The sequence below is a fragment of the Lampris incognitus genome, chromosome 10 (genome assembly GCF_029633865.1).
Source record: "Lampris incognitus isolate fLamInc1 chromosome 10, fLamInc1.hap2, whole genome shotgun sequence".
In the NCBI taxonomy this organism is placed as follows: Eukaryota; Metazoa; Chordata; class Actinopteri; order Lampriformes; family Lampridae; genus Lampris; species Lampris incognitus.
The window spans coordinates 28,371,365-28,377,669 of NC_079220.1; positions in this window are offsets into that span (position 1 = coordinate 28,371,365).

Consider the following 6,305-nt stretch of genomic DNA (forward strand, 5'->3'; position numbering starts at 1 on the left):
GCGACACGAGGAGCAGGACGGGGACATGGCCACGGGGACATTCCACGGTTGAGTGGTCTGGCCTCGCGCAGGGGGAACGACGCCTGAACCCCCCCCCCATCTCCCCACCCCCACCCCGAGCGGCATGGCTAAATATTTGCCCTCCTCCACTTTGCTGTCTAGACGCGTCCGCCCAGCCCCCTCACTGCGGCCCTCCCTCCTCCTCCGTTCTGCTGAGCAGCAGCATAGGTTGGCACGGTCGGCCAGGCAGGATGCCAAACCGTTGACAAAAAGTTTCTCCTCGCAGCTGGAGGTCAGCAAAGTTCACCAACCTGGAAATAATAGGCGTCGCATTTTTTTAAAACCTCTGGGCCAACTTTGGGGAATCACATAACACACCAAACGGGGGAGAGCCAGAGATAGAGACAGAGGTAGAGATAGATAGAGAGATAGAGATAGCGATAGAGATGGAGATGGAAATGGAGGTAGAGATACAGATACAGATACAGATACAGATACAGATACAGATACAGATACAGATACAGATAGAGATAGACATAGACATAGAGATAGAGATCGAGATATAGATGGAGATAGAGATGGAGACAGAGATGAGATAGAGATAGAGATGGAAATGGGTTAGAGCGGTGGATAGCGATAGAGATCAAATCAAATCAAATCAATTTTATTTGTATAGCCCAATATCACAAATTACAAATTTGCCTCAGTGGGCTTAACAGCAACACAATATCCTGTCCTAGATATAGAGATAGAGATAGAGATAGAGATAGAGATAGAGATGGAGCTAGAGATGGAGATGGGGTAGAGATAGAGATAGAGATAGAGATAGAGATAGAGATGGAGCTAGAGATGGAGATGGGGTAGAGATAGAGATGGAGATGGAGATACAGATACAGATACAGATCGAGATGGAGATGGGGTAGAGGTAGAGATAGAGATAGAGATGGAGACGGAGATACAGATACAGATACAGATACAGATACAGATCGAGATGGAGATGGAGGTAGAGGTAGAGGTAGAGAGGAGAGAAAAAAATACCCTGTCAACCGGTCTTTGTGCTTTCCAGTGATTTAAAGGAAGAAACACCTTAGAACTCAGTGAGAGGTCTCAACGGACATCTCAGTGTTCCATATTCATCATCCTCTTTTTTTCTTTTTCTTTTTGTTCACGTTAGTATGGTGGTGGAGTTTTAATTGCCTACAAGTGAGACTAATAAGCAGGATGGGCATGAATGACAGCCCTGCCTCTCCGCTGTGGGATGGAGGAGACGCAACCGACTCAACCTAACAACCAATAACTGCCCTCATTATACATCAACACCATGTTCCCCGTATCTACCAGCTTCATCAGCTATAGACGACTTTTCCCCCATCAAATGAACACACCATCACCGGCTCAAAGATGCAAGTGAACTGGCATCATTTCATTTACACAAGTACATGAAATGAAACGAAATATCGCTTCCCCCCAGCCCACAGCAGTGCAACACAAAGACAAAAACACACATCCAAAACCTACAAAAATACATATATTCAACATATCCAAAGGATAAAAATATAAAAAATCACTGTCCAGGAGAACGAACGCCAGCCAGGATGACTGCTGGAACTGCCGGACTCCATGGGCTAGCAGTTAGCTTAGCCTGCCCAGCTTCCACATCCTGTCAGACCGCCCTTGGTGTTTCCTCTTCGGGCGCAGCTCCGGTAAGGGCCGTGGTCCTTGGGCCTTCAGGACGTAGCAGACCAAGCTCGCTCAACGCTAGCTCCCCCAGCCAGACACCTTCGACACACCTCCCCGCACTCCACAAGACGACGCTAAAAACACAGTCAACGTTAGGCGAGGCCGCCGCCAGACCGCCCTCGGTGTTACCGGAACTGCCGTTCTGCATGGGCTAGCAGTTAGCTTAAGACTGCCCCGCTTCTGCGTCCTGTCAGACTGCCCTCGGTGTTACCTCTTCGGGCACAGCACCAGGCAGGGCCATGGTCCCTGGGCCCACAGGATGCACCAGAAAAGGCTCTCCCAGCTGATCCAGCGCCAGCTCTCCCAACCATTAGACGAAGACACAAACCCAGACGCAGACAAAGACAAAGATACTGCATGGACGGTACCGGGGGAGGCCGCCGCAAACGTGAGTTCGAGCCGCCATCTTCCCACACCGGAAGAAATAAATAATTAAACTTGTACAAGTAAGCATATAACAGAATGTCTTTTATTTAATCACCCCTCTTTCCTCAAAGGCTTATACAGAATTGAAAACATAATGTATGTCTTTTTAAAAAGATGTGAGCAGGAGGAGGAATGTTATCGCGTGTGGGGAATTTCATGTTATCAGATAACGAGAAGTCATTAGGAAATAGTGGTATGAGACAACATGATAAAAACTCATGTCTATGTTTCCAAATACTCATTATGCATCATAGGGTTGGCTGACCTTTTAATATGAATGTGTGCATTCGAACCTGTGCCTACTGCCAAATATGGAGGAAAAAAAAACTTAATGTATTAAAAATGGTATTCCATGGAACTGCTAAGTTATTGAAAAGCAGAACTTTAGTCCTTGTTGCATCTCGGGCCATTGTGTGATGAGAAGCCAACTGCTCGAGATGACGAGGAAACATGCCCACACGTTGTTTTCCATCGCTCTGCACCGACTCGCTGTTGTGAGCACGGGTTATATTCTGTCACACTGACGCTGGGGCGGTGGATATGTTGACACTGAGAGGACACTGCACATTGAGACTGTAGGGCTTTTCTCAGGCTGGTGGCATAGGGACATGAAGACAGCAATGTGTGTGTGTGTGTGTGTGTGTGTGTGTGTGTGTGTGTGTGTGTGTGTGTGTGTGTGTGTGTGTGTGTGTGTGTGTGTGTGTGTGTGTGTGTTTGAAGAGAGGGTTGCCTGTGGAGCCAAGATGCCCACCCACTCACCAGCCTCGCGGCCCTCGTCATTTCACATCAATCCACAGCTCCTCAATATAAATAGGACAGGCATCCTAAAGCTATGCAGTACTGAAAGAAGCCATGGCATAATGCATCGACCCTGGCTCTGTCAGCTTGAAATATGACTATGCCTGGCTGTTGTCATGGCACTCCGCTTCTCTCGCTTGTACACTACTCCATCTCTGAGCCTCTCTCACACCCCGTCCATCACTTTAAGACCTACTGCCTTTACAATGTCTGTGGTTAACCCTCTGGATCCACAGTTGTTTGGGGTTGCTTGGCGACAGTTGGCTTGTCCCGTGCATGCAGAATGCACAGTGTGGTAAACACATTGAACTACATGTATCTGGCCCAGCAGGAAATGGAGGTGTTGGCTGAAATATGGCCCACATCTGCAGTTATCTTACGGCCCACATTTGGCCTTGAATGACGGCGTTGACTCAAGGTGAGTGTGGCTGCCTCAACTCAGCCACGGGCTCATTAAATTTGGGCCACATCAGGCCCACATAGTATGTGCTGTAACCCAAGTCAAGCCCAGTTCATTTAATTTGGGCCATGTCTGGCCCACACAACACTTGCAGTAACCCAAGTCAGGCCCGGCTTGTGACATTTTGGCCACGTCTGGCCCACACAACAGTTGCCAGTGCCAGAACTGAGCCATAAGTACCAAAAAATGCCCCAGATTAGGCCCAAATGTGTCTATTATCTGGGATGGCACAGTAAAATAGAGACTGCGGTTCCGTTCAGAAGCTTCCCTGTGGCATCACGGGAAGTTTGCATGTCATTACTGTGAGGCCAGGGATGTGTTAGGCCATTTTGTAGGGGCAACAAGGGGGAAAGAAAGAAAAAGGGGTCAACTGATACCCCAAACACAAAGCTCTGTACAGGAGCAGGAGCAGGCCATTCAGATGGAAGCATGTTTTAACATATTCAAACAGCTGGGAGACATTGTCAGTCATTGCAACATCAACAGTTTGAGGATCAACAAGTATCTGTCAGGACAGTTCCTGGTTTCCATGCCAGCACAGCTCTCTCCGCTAACATAACATGCAGGATGGTTTTCACAATGAACCACAAAGCTAAAAAGTTTCAGTCTATCATTGTGCTGCACAATCAAGGACCACATGATCTTCTCTGATACAAGAAGGAACAAGCAAATGACTATCTAAATTACAGGATTCACCTATACGTCCACCCAGTGACAAAGCCATCGAACCTGTATTTCACCTGTGACCTGCATTACTCATGTAAAGTTAAGCGGTAGAGTCTAGGCTAAATGCCAGCCTGAACTAACACTTGTTACCTCTTCTGTTTTCCGCTTCCGGTGTGGGAAGATGGCGGCACAAATTCATGTTTGCAGCGGCCTCACCCAGTACCGGTATGGGAAGATGGTGGCACGAATTCATGTTTGCAGCGGCCTCAACCAGGACTGTCCATGCAGTGTCTTTGTCCATGTCTAAGTTTGTTTTCATTTGATGGTTGGGAGAGCTGGTGCTGGATCGGCTGGGAGAGCTTGGTCTGCTGCATCCTGTGGGCCCAGGGACCACGGTCCTGCTTGGAGCTGTGCACGAAGAGGTGACACCAAAGGTGGTCTGACAGGACGCGGAAGTGGGGAAGGCTAAGCTAACTGCTAGCCCATGTAGACCGGCAGTTCTGATAACACTGAGGGCAGTCTGGTGGCGGCCTTGCCTAGCCTTGACTGTGTTTTTAGTGTCGTCGTGTAGAGTGCAGGGAGGTGTGTCAAAGGTGTCTGGCTGGGAGAGCGTCCTGTGGGCCCAAGGACCAAGGCCCTTATCAGAGCTGCGCCTGAAGAGGAAACACCGAGGGCGGTCTGACTGGACGCAGAAGCGGGGCAGGCTAAGCTAACTGCTAGCCCATGTAGACCAGCAGTTCCGACAGTCATTATGGCTGGCGTTTGTTCTCCTGGACAGTGATTTTTTTTTTTTTTAGTTTGGCTATATGTGTTAGTTTGGCTATATGTGTTTGTTTGGCTATATGTGTTAGTTTGGATATATGTGTTAGTTTGGATATATGTCTTCTTGTAGTTCTTAGAGTTTTTGGCTATGTGATTTTGTCTTTGTGTTACACTGCTGTGGACTAGGGGAAACGATGTTTTGTTTCATTTCATGTGCGCAAGTACTTGAAATAAAATGACAAATAAAGTGTTTCTGATTCTGATTCTGATTCTGATTCTAAACGAAGCAATTTTCTACCCGTTAGCGTGTAATTACACCTAACCTCAGAATTTGATCCCAAGGAGTTGTTTTTCCTTTCTTAACCTTGCTTTGACCCTAAGCAGCCACAGTGCAGTAGATTTCTGCAGAACTGCTTCTGGGTTGGACTCTCTCTGCAGTCTATGAGGCCAGAAAGAAACAGAAAAAAATGTCTTTTTTCTCGTCTTGTTTTGTTTCTGGTCAGTTGCAGGTATAAATACCTAGTCTTCAGAGGCTGTTATTAATTGTCTTATTGGCAGCAGTCTGCTGAACTGAAAAATAATGTCTGATTGTTGGAAATTAAAGTGTCAATTAGACTGTCCTGGAACGCATCGGGCTGAATGCACACAATTACGGTGAAGTACTCTCACAAGATAATGTACAATCAACTTTTCATTTTCAGTCAGGCGCTATTCAAGCCCACTGGTTTGGCTGGCATTTCAAATGATTTACATGTGCCCTGATTCAAAGTGTTGCTATAATTGAATTAACCAGTTCTGAATATTAACAGCCACAGGCTAGTTGGGTGAAAAAAAATGCCACATTTGGTTTTTTTTTGGAAACAGACAGCTGAACTCAAGACTGCTTCTGGAAATGAAGACCTCATACAGCAGATTAAACATGTAAAATCAGACTGGAGGTTCTATACCTCCTAGGCTTACCGCTACCGTCAGTAAAGCAAAATCTCCTTGTGACCCTTTATTGCAGACACAAAACATGCAGATTCGTGACCTACGATGATTTCTGTTTCCCCCTTTCAGACTTTTTTTTCAAATGTATTAATTGTCATGGCGGCACGGTGGCGCAGTGGTTAGCGCGGTCGCCTCACAGTAAGAAGGTCCTGGGTTCGAGCCCCGGGGTAGTCTAACCTTGGGGGTCGTCCCAGGTGGACTACCCTGGGGAAAAACATGCAAACTCTGTGTGGAGTTTGTATGTTCTCCCCGTGTCTGCGTGGGTTTCCTCCAGGTGCTTCGGTTTCCCCCCACAGTCCAAAGACATGTAGGTCAGGTGAATCGGCCATACTAAATTGTCCCTAGGTGTGAGTGTGTATGCATGTGGGCCCTGTGATGGACTGGCGGCCTGTCCAGGGTGTCTCCCCACCTGCCGCCCAATGACTGCTGGGATAGGCTCCAGCATCCCCGCGACCCTGAGTAA